General features: G+C 44.6%; 1 long non-coding RNA gene across 1 annotated transcript; it reads left to right on the top strand.

Moving 5' to 3' along the window:
• The first annotated feature begins 3,446 nt into the window (after nt 1-3,446).
• On the top strand, nt 3,447-4,863 carry LOC119020755. The gene is made up of 3 exons (XR_005075411.1): nt 3,447-3,585; nt 4,004-4,215; nt 4,337-4,863. It is a non-coding gene; the product is annotated as an uncharacterized LOC119020755 (long non-coding RNA).
• The last annotated feature ends 4,970 nt before the right edge of the window (nt 4,864-9,833 follow it).

Genomic DNA, 9,833 nt, shown 5'->3' with positions numbered 1-9,833 from the left:
GAACAAATGTCAGATTCACAAACCTGCAAACGTCATGTGTGAAATGTTCAAACATCTCTTTATGTTCAGTTTCAGTCTCGTGTTGGGAAAATGCTTCCTGTGGTTCAGGAAACGATAGACTACATTTGGTTTATTGTTACGTTTTTCTTGAACCCTCCTCAGATCTGAACAGGTGTCTTTGTTTCCGTGTTCTGGACAGGATGGAGGTATTTGGTGGCTCAGCGTCGTCTCCTGCTGTAGCTGCTGTGACTGACTGAAGGTTAAGTGACTTCCTCAAGGTCGGCAGAAACTACTTATTCAATTTGCTGTGCCAGGTTTCTCCGTCAGTCTGCGGATCAAACTGGTATCACAGCTGTCATTTCATTCCACTGTGACATGCTACCTGATCACATCCTGTAATGCATTAAGTGACAGAGCTGCTGTCTGCTGGTTACAACTTCCCAGGTGCCGCCTGTCTAACAGGCTGCAGGAGCAGCATCACCTGGAGGCGTAATGTTGAGAAGAAAGCCAATATCCTGCCGCCCGCCATCGCTCATAAACAGGAGCAGCAACAACACTCAGCCTGTTTCCTGCCAACTCGTCAGCTCGGCGGCTTGTTTTATTTCCTGTTCGATGTTTCTTCCACCAGCAGCAGATTTAAAGGTGGTAAAAGAAAACTTTACTCTTTGGTTCAGTGTCACAGCTCTCATCAATTTGATTTCCAGCAGCTGCAGACGGGTTGATGACCTCACTGTATCCTGCCTGGTTAGCAGCTAGCTGGAGAACAGAGTGAAGCATTAGACTCTATACACGACGTGATAACAATGTGTACCGTCACTGTGTGAGATGGTCTCACGAAACTGTGTCAGACTCAAAGATCAGCTTCAGTCTGTCATTAACAGAGTGAATCAAGTCTGCAGGGGAGAATGATATTTCTCGTTTGTGTGTTTATTAAGATTAGATCCTTTAAGATCTCTTATTTCCACATTAAAAACTATTTTAATCTAAGATCATGGCCGGTCCTCCACTAGTGCAGGGGGAAGTGCTTTTTGGTAACTGATAGAAACAGAAGAAGAAGAAGAAGAAGAAGAAGAAGAAGAAGAAGAAGAAGAAGAAGAAGAAGAAGAAGAAGAAGAAGTCAGCAGCAACAAGCTTCATGGTCTCTGCAGCTCAAACTGACAGGAACAGGTTGTGTTTGATCTGATGTGCAGAAACAGCAGGAGATGTTTCCACATGTTGCTCTGTGGAGACGGAGCTTCAGTTAGTAAAGATGCATGAATTATCAGATCACAAGGTGGAATTTCTTTATTTATTTTTACTGTGAGACAAGAGAGAAATCCTTTTCGAGGAGAATGTCATGGTGAAGGAGTGACTACATGTTCAGCTGCTTTACATCCATCAAGCCTGCTGAACAGGCGGCTGGTGTCACAGTCACACCGCTGGATGTTTTTAAGGATGCGTGAAGACATTTCCAGATGTTTCGTTCTCAAGTGTTTCTTCTGGAGCTGAGGAGACATTCATCTGTCACCTGTGGCAACCAAACCATCATGTTTTCTACCCAGCTGGTCTCTGATCAGAACCACAGAGAGAAACTGAAAATGATTTACCCAGCTAACATTTAGTCTGATGGTCGGGTTGAGCTTTCCTGAGATCAGATACTGACCTGGTGTCAGCAGCACCCACAGACGGATCAGATGGTCATCACAACACTCACACCTGTTGTTTGTCACTGTCAGCCTCACTGGCAGCGTCTCCACTCGTCAGGAGACTGTCCAGTGTCCAAACATCACAACACATTGAAGTTTATCTCATGTGTTAAAGTGTCCCTGCAGACTGCTGACCGACCACTTGATGCTGTTTGTTTTTCGTTCAAATCATTTTTACGAGGCCGAGTCGATGCTCGAGATGTGTGGCATCACCGACAGTCTGCAGCTGATCCTGAAGTCGCACTCAGCAAACAGTGAGACTGGACCTTAATGTCCTGCAGTCAAACCTGTGGAATCAAAAATATATATCTGAATATATTGATCATATATCTGGATGTTTTACTGAGGGAAGAGGAGTGCGTGCCTTCTTAATGATTGTAATGCTGTAAATGTACTTATAGAATTTGTATGTAAACCGTGTAGTATTTAACAGGCAATGCACAGATCAGATGTCAGCCACAGGTCCAGCTTGCGCATTAATGCAGTAATAATTTCATAATGTAACATTTATAACATCTCTCAGTAACCATCCAGTCGACTTGTTTTAGGTTTTGTCTTCCGTGTCAGCAGCCTCGGAGGACCATGATGACCTCATTTCTTAACAATACACCTGCGAACCAAACAGTAATCTTCTGGGCGGCTGCAGAGACGTTCAGGGAAGTCGCTGTGAATGGAGCGACTGTGACCTGCACACTTCTTCCTCCCGCTGCTTCTCTCCTCCCATGTGCCCTTCCAACGCTGTCACATTTGCAACAGAAGCTATAATCATCGTCAGCAGCAGCCGCGGTATTCTAACCAGATGATTATCACTCTGTCTTTCTAATATTGTATTTAAATGTTGGAGCGGGTGCCCTGCAATTAAAGCCTGCCCATGTAGGATTATTCAGAATAAGTCAGATGAATTGTGTGAATAGTGGTGACGTGCCGCCGCCTCTGTGCTCCTTTCTAAAGGCTTATTTCATTTCCCCTCGCTGTGGCTTTCAGCGCCTGACGTCTCGGTGGGCCGCGGGTGGGAGGTTTTCATATTTATCAGGGATTTAAGGCAGGAAAGAAGAACTAAATTAGCAAATGAAAGGACAAAGCACATCATTTTTTCTCTCTGATATAAGTATTTTTCAGGGCATTAGAATGAGCCATGTCGACTATTATCACTGCAGTTTATGGAATTAAAAAAATCACAAACCTTTGATCCTCAATTATGGAAAAGACCAGAGAGCCATCGATGAACCAGCAGAGTGAACCTCGCGATGTTAATCCTCATCGTGGTGATAAAGCAAAGTAACCATGACGTCGGAGGTTAATATAGAGCAGATAAACAGAGCTGCTGTCCTCACATCTCTGAGCACGGTGAGAAAAACGTTTGGTCTCAACAGTTTGTGAATGTATAGTTAATGAATGGAACTATTATAATTAAAGTCATGGAGGCAGCGTGGGCGGATCTGAACACGAGAGGCTCAGTGTGCTTCAGATTCTCCTCATATTATAATTCTGCCATTTTTAAAGAACTGTTCCTTCCTGATGTGTCAGTGTTAGTTTCCACATGTGGAGGTTCTGCCTCTCGACTCCACCAGGCTCGGTTCTGTGTGTGCAGCAGAACCTCACGCAGGAAGCTACGTAGCCAAATCATTCGGTTATTTGTTTTAAGTGTTTATGGTTAATGTTTCAGACTCTGCACACAGTCTGCAGGCTGGTTTTTATTTTAATTGAATTGATCTGATGTGTCGCTCTGTGCAGACTGACCCGTCTGCTTCCATCACAAATAGATTTTGAGCGTATTCCCCGCAGAGCAGAGAGGAGGGACGGAGCTGAAACATGTCGAGGTCCAGCTGATGAAAACATGAGCAGTGTCAACTACGGCCCGCTTCAGCCACACTGGAGCAGGTCTGCACAGCAATGAAATGTAAGTCATGGAAAAAGTGTGGCGCACAAAAATATAAAATGTTTTAATAAAGACTCGACACAGAGAAGGCACACACCAGGCGAGCCTCGACGCAGAGCAGAAATCTTACCTCTTACCTGACTTCCTCCTTTGCTCCCATCAAAAATACTGCAGACACTAGAAGTCGCTGAGAAAACAATAAGCTGCTGGAGAGGTCCTGAACACTGAGACTCATTCACACACACTTTCATTTAACAGCAACATACTGTGCGTTTTAGACCAGAACAGATCAAACATTTCTATTCTTTTAACACTGTCTTTGTATTCAGCTGCAGTGAAGAGAAGGAGCAGCTGATCTGTGCCTCTTCAGCTGTTTCCCTACAGATGATTTCCTCAGCGTGACAGTACTCTCTCCTCCATCTATTCTTCTCTCTGTAAGACACAGCTGTGGAGGGAGAGAGACAGGAAGTGCTGTGTCTTCAGGTGTGTGATGATGGACCATCCATCAGCAGCTCAGCACAGAGCTTTAGAGACCGGCACCATCTGGCTCAGTGTCGCTGCCACACGATGGATGATGGAGCTCTGCTGCACCGGTCGCCTGCCTGCTTTTCAAACCCTGACGACACGTGCAGGACAGCGTCCTCACGGACGGTAAGGGTGGGAGTTTCTACGCATGTGTAGATAACGTCGCTGACATCACACCAGAGGTGAATCTGAGTCTGTGGAGCTGGTTGGGAAGCTGCAAATCTCTGCTTGATACTGTGTGTTTCAGTTCCAGCGTGGCTGCAGGGAGCCCCTGAGCAGGAGGATGTCTGATTACACTGAGTGCTGCTCTACAACAGGGACACCTGAACGTCACAGACACCTGCAGGTCATGGGAGAAACAGACTTTGTGCTGTTTGGGTCCAACAGCAAACTGCAGAATAAAACCTGAACAAACAAGAATTGACCTCATGTTCTGTCCTTGAGCAAGGCAGCGGTGCACCTGCAGCGCGCTTGTTTCCAGTCGTGCCATCCAGTCTGTGCTCTGCATGCTGATCCAGCTCTTGTTAAAAGCACAGTTTAGCAGCAGCGCTCTGCTAATGCATTCTGTGTCACTGCGAGGAAACGAGGACAGCAGCGAAACCTTTCAGATTTTTAATTATGCATTTGAAGGCTTGATGCTGCTCAGACCCATGTGGATTTCATTCTCCCTCCACTCCTTTAATAAGCTGAAGAGTATGATGTCACTGTTGTTCTCTCGTGCTTCATCTGTGGAGGAGACAAGTGGACGCTTGAATACGAGGAACAACTGGCCATCGACTGCCTGTGGAGCTGTCGGCTGCTCTGTGATCAGCTGCATGCAGAAGTCGTCACTATGTTGTAACGATGTGTACGTGACTCTGCCCTCGATAGAACCCAAGCAGGATTTCTCACATGTTTGTGAACAGATACTGTGTATCTGTGTGCAGTTTATATATAATATATACACGCGTATATATTCATTTCTATCCCCACAGTGTTTTGAAATATTCCTTCTTTTCCAAAAAGCCGCCACTTGGCGTCCACTGGGGTAGACAGGAAGCAGGTCGAATTTGTCTTCAAAATAAGAGCTTTACATTGCACCCCACTGGAGTTTAGAACTGGGTTCTTAGCGGGGGGCTTTTAATTTGAAAGCAGCGACCGTTAGTAACTTGCTGCTACAACAACAAGCGGACAGTGAAGACAGCTACAGAGACGAGGAGACGCTGCATCTCCTGGATCTCTGCAGCTGTCCAGCTGCTCATCTTGACGTCTGCAGATGAAGTGATGGACTGACTGCTGTGATCAGCTGCTTCCTGGTTTTAAAACTCCCCGGCTGTGGGTCAAACAACAGCACAGGTCATCAACACCTCCGCCCACCTCACACAGAGGCCGGCACATCAACGGTTTGGATTTACAGCACTGGAGGTGGAAATGAGTGTTCCCTCTGAGACGTCATACTGGAGGACCAAAACAGACCCCAATAAACCGCCTTCTGTCTAAATCCACGGACCCAGCCGCAAAAAAGACGGACACATTGGCGTCTTGCTGTCCAGGATAAAAACAGCTTTATTTTCCTTCTACTTCTAACATCAGGGGCGTTCAGTGATTTCCTTCATGCTGTTTCATCCTTCAGGAGTTTCAAGGAATGAGACTGAAACATGACAAACAGGATAATAATCATAATCACACATGTCTGAATGACAACAGCAGGTTTGACAGCAGGACTGTCGTTGACCTTTTGTGCTGGTGTTCAGAAAACTCGGACCGCCGACTGCATAGAAGGTTCAATAACGGCCCTGGTGCTTATCTTCACACCGCAGAGTCTCAGCATCAGATATCACATGATAGCAGGCGCTACATCCAGTCAATATCTTGAAAAGCATTACACTCTAACCTTCTCTCTGGTTCAGGCTTTTACTGTGAAATTGACCTTTTTATAGTTGTAAAATTAAGTATTTCTGAGAACAAATCCATGGCTGACATTTGTTTGGTTGCAAAGAATCAATATCTGATACCTGGAATGACCTGAACGACTGCAGGTTAACATCACAGGCTGCCAGATAATGCTGGAAATCTCATTTTAATCTCACATTCAAAGCAGCGCTGCTAAGTGGAGTTAGTGTTTCACATGTTTATCTGAGAGATCAGTTTTCCTTCTTCAGCCTCAGAAACAGCTGCAGTTGAAAGTCAAGTGTGTTGCTCAAAGGCTCAAAGAAAACCAGGAACATGTCTGTGTAGCCGAGCGTGGATTCTAACGAGCCTCGACTCTCTTTAAACTGGCAGTAAAAAATCCACAGTAACCAAAAGTGATGACAAAACTAACGGGTTGATGGTTTTAACTCGGTACTGATCCGTCCTCCAGCTTCAGTTTTAAAGCGAGTCCTGTTTGTTATGTTGCCGGCTCTCAAACTTCACAGTTCATGTTCACATTCAACATATGAATCTCATACAGTTTTTGTGGGAACATTATTTTAATTCACAAAACATATTTATGAAAGTCATGACAGTAATTTAACAAAATCCATGTTGTAGCAGAACATGACACCAGTGACAGGAACAGACAGGAAGTCTGTTCACATCTTCCATACATGGTTCCTCTTCCTGCACCTGGACCTGAGACGGTCCAGAACCAGCATCTTTACTTTCTGTTTGTTGAACAAAGGACAGGAAGAGTTTATCATCATGACCGTGATGATAAAGATAGCTGTTGGTCCGGTTCGCTCTTATTTCATTATTCATGACACGTTAGTTTTCTCCTTTACCTGCTGCTCACCTTATAATTCAGCTGTAGGCTGTTGAGAAGAAACAGCAAACCTGTGGGGCGCTGGAGACAAACAGAAACATGCAAACAAAGAAGACAGAAATGATATTTATATTGTATATTTAAATCTATATTAATTCAGGACACGTAGCCTCTCAGCGCACTAAATGTTTTGTGTTGCAGCAGACAGCTGTCCTCCAGATGTGTACATTAATCAGAGGGTGTGCTCGTCTCGTTTCGGTCCGGATAAATAAACTCCTCGCGCAGGAAGCTGGCAGCGGTGCCGTGGAAATCCCTGATGAGCATGTGTTGCTAATTACAGCAGGGGCTCAGGGATTTCACATGGACATGTAACATAAACTCCCGGCACTGTATGGATGACTCAACATCTCCAATCAGCCCCTCCTCATTAAAAACCTGGATTATGAGGGATTATACACGGTCCAAACCTCGTCAGGGGCTCGGGACTGTTCTCAGAGCAGCGGAGGAACAAGCAGCCTGAACCGCTGCACATTACAGTCAGAACTGCTTTAAATCCCAGTAGAACCATGTAATGCCAATTAGCCCATTTTAAAATGGGTCCACTGTTAAGAAAATCACCTTTACCTCATAAGAGGTCACTGAAATAACCCAAAACATATCCCAGATCTGTTTTTAGCCTCGTATCACAGTTTCACAGTGGTGTCATCTGTCAGTCGCTGTTCTGGTTCAGACCTAAAATACCTCAACAGCTATTTAACGGATTGTCTTTAAACTCGTTCATTCCCACCTCAGATGAATGGTAATAACTGTCTGTCTCTGACTGAACTCAGATGAGCTGAATCTGCTCATTAACTCACATCAAACTCACTTCATTCAATCTGGACACAAACAGAATCAGAGGCATCAGAACAGTGTTGGTTTGTCTCCTCTGGTCCAAATGAATCCTCACTTCACAGAATAACACGTAAGAATATAATAATACGCTGATGATGTCCGACTCTCTCTCTCTGTCCTCTCCTGTCCCCGCCTGATGTGTCTTCTCATCCCCAGAGTCAAAGTCCTGGTCAGAGCCGCTGTAAATCACTTCTGTACTGTAAATCACCTCTGTAGTGTAAATCACCTCTGTACTGTAAATCACTTCTGTACTGTAAATCACCTCTGTACTGTAAATCACCTCTGTAGTGTAAATCACCTCTGTACTGTAAATCACTTCTGTACTGTAAATCACCTCTGTACTGTAAATCACCTCTGTACTGTAAATCACCTCTGTACTGTAAATCACTTCTGTACTGTAAATCACCTCTGTACTGTAAATCACTTCTGTACTGTAAATCACTTCTGTACTGTAAATCACCTCTGTACTGTAAATCACTTCTGTACTGTAAATCACCTCTGTAGTGTCTCTCATGTCTTCACACTGACTTCCAGCTCTCTCAGAAGCTGAGTCCAGTCCTGGTCTGTCCGGCTCTGCACTGGGAGGCTGCTGACTGCTGTGACTCCCCCTGAGATCTGAGATCTGAAGCAAACTCTCCATTGGCTACACAGCTAACTGAGCGCTGAGCTAAAGAGCGAACAGCAGCTAGCGACAGCCGAAGATAGCTAGCGTGGCAGCTGTGTGTTGCCCTGGTGATATGCTGCCTCCTACATGTTGAGGCTGTGAGTGACGTGTCCGTACACCCCAACACTTCTGCTTCAGCCATATCAGTATCTGTATTTCTGATTTCTGGTCTGTCCCCTAACCCTAACACTTTCACAGGTTTGGAATTTATGATGCAGTGTCAAACATTTTTTTAAATATCCATCAGGAGAAATACATTTTCATACTGATACTTATTTATAATAAAATAATGTTTTCAGAGGTCAGAATCTCCCAGAGCTGCAAATGTCTGCAGACTGTTAATAAGGTCCATGAAAACAATGAACAGACTGAATATTAACTCAGTGATTGTACTTTGACTGTTCAAGAAGTTTTTAAAGTGACTTATTAAATGAATATTCATGGACAGAGGGACGTGATGACGCCTGCTGTGAGCTGACATCTTGCTCTCTGGGGGGAATCAACGTCTTCACGCCCTTTTTGTTTTCTTCCCTTGATTCCCATCTGATGCTGATCTGTGTTTACTCGTCTCTATCAATACTCAGCCTCTGTCTCTCCTCGACGGCGGAAAATGATCCTGTTCCTCTCGTTCCTTTTAATCGGACGGCCATCGCACATCTTGTCGGCTCGTCATTAAAGGTCAACGCAGCGGGCAGGTGAGCTGACGCACAAGCAGTGAAATCTTCAGTGAAATCATCTCGTTTGTGATAATTTTCTCATTATGACTTGTTTGAAAATCAATGATGATGATGAGTCCTGCTGCGGAGCTGCTGCACTGGAGCTGCAGCTTTCACCCCGTCTTCTCTACAGTGAAGCTTTATGTCAGTGAAGATACTGATACTGCTAGTAAAAGATGTAGTGTAATGAAGTGAAAGTGTATGTGGTGAAAGTACAGTGACGTGCAGACGGGTCACCGGATCAATCTGAGGGGTCGTCACATGATTCATGAGGGAAGAAGACAAACAAAGTCATGATCCCTCGAGTGTTTTAAACATCGTGTTCCACAAAGCAGAAGAAAAGACTGTTCGAGCTGTTCAAGTGTGATGCTTAATTAATGAAAGCATACAGAAGCTGAAGGAGAATGAAACCTCATCGTAGTTTTTTATTCGGTGTACTCGAGTAAAGTGCGGAACATTTCCCCGCTGAAGGACGCCACACAAGGACGAAGCGTTATGTCACTATAATCACAGTCACAATGAAAATCCATTCATTCAGAGCACAAAAGATTTTCTACAATGAGGTCAGAGCTGTCAATACTGTCATATTTTACAGACTTATTAGCCATGAATGACTGCAGAGAGAAGGACGTTCAATCAGAGAAAAATGAGCGGCAACAACATCGCAACGCTTCAATAATGGAGACCGACAGGAAACATTTCCATCAGTCTACCTGCTGATCCTGAAGGTGAACCAACAAAGAGGATT

Source organism: Acanthopagrus latus, chromosome 6 (genome assembly GCF_904848185.1).
Source record: "Acanthopagrus latus isolate v.2019 chromosome 6, fAcaLat1.1, whole genome shotgun sequence".
NCBI classification, from domain to species: Eukaryota; Metazoa; Chordata; class Actinopteri; order Spariformes; family Sparidae; genus Acanthopagrus; species Acanthopagrus latus.
The sequence above is the reverse complement of the archived record's forward strand: the minus strand, read 5'-3'. Positions and strand labels throughout refer to the sequence as shown.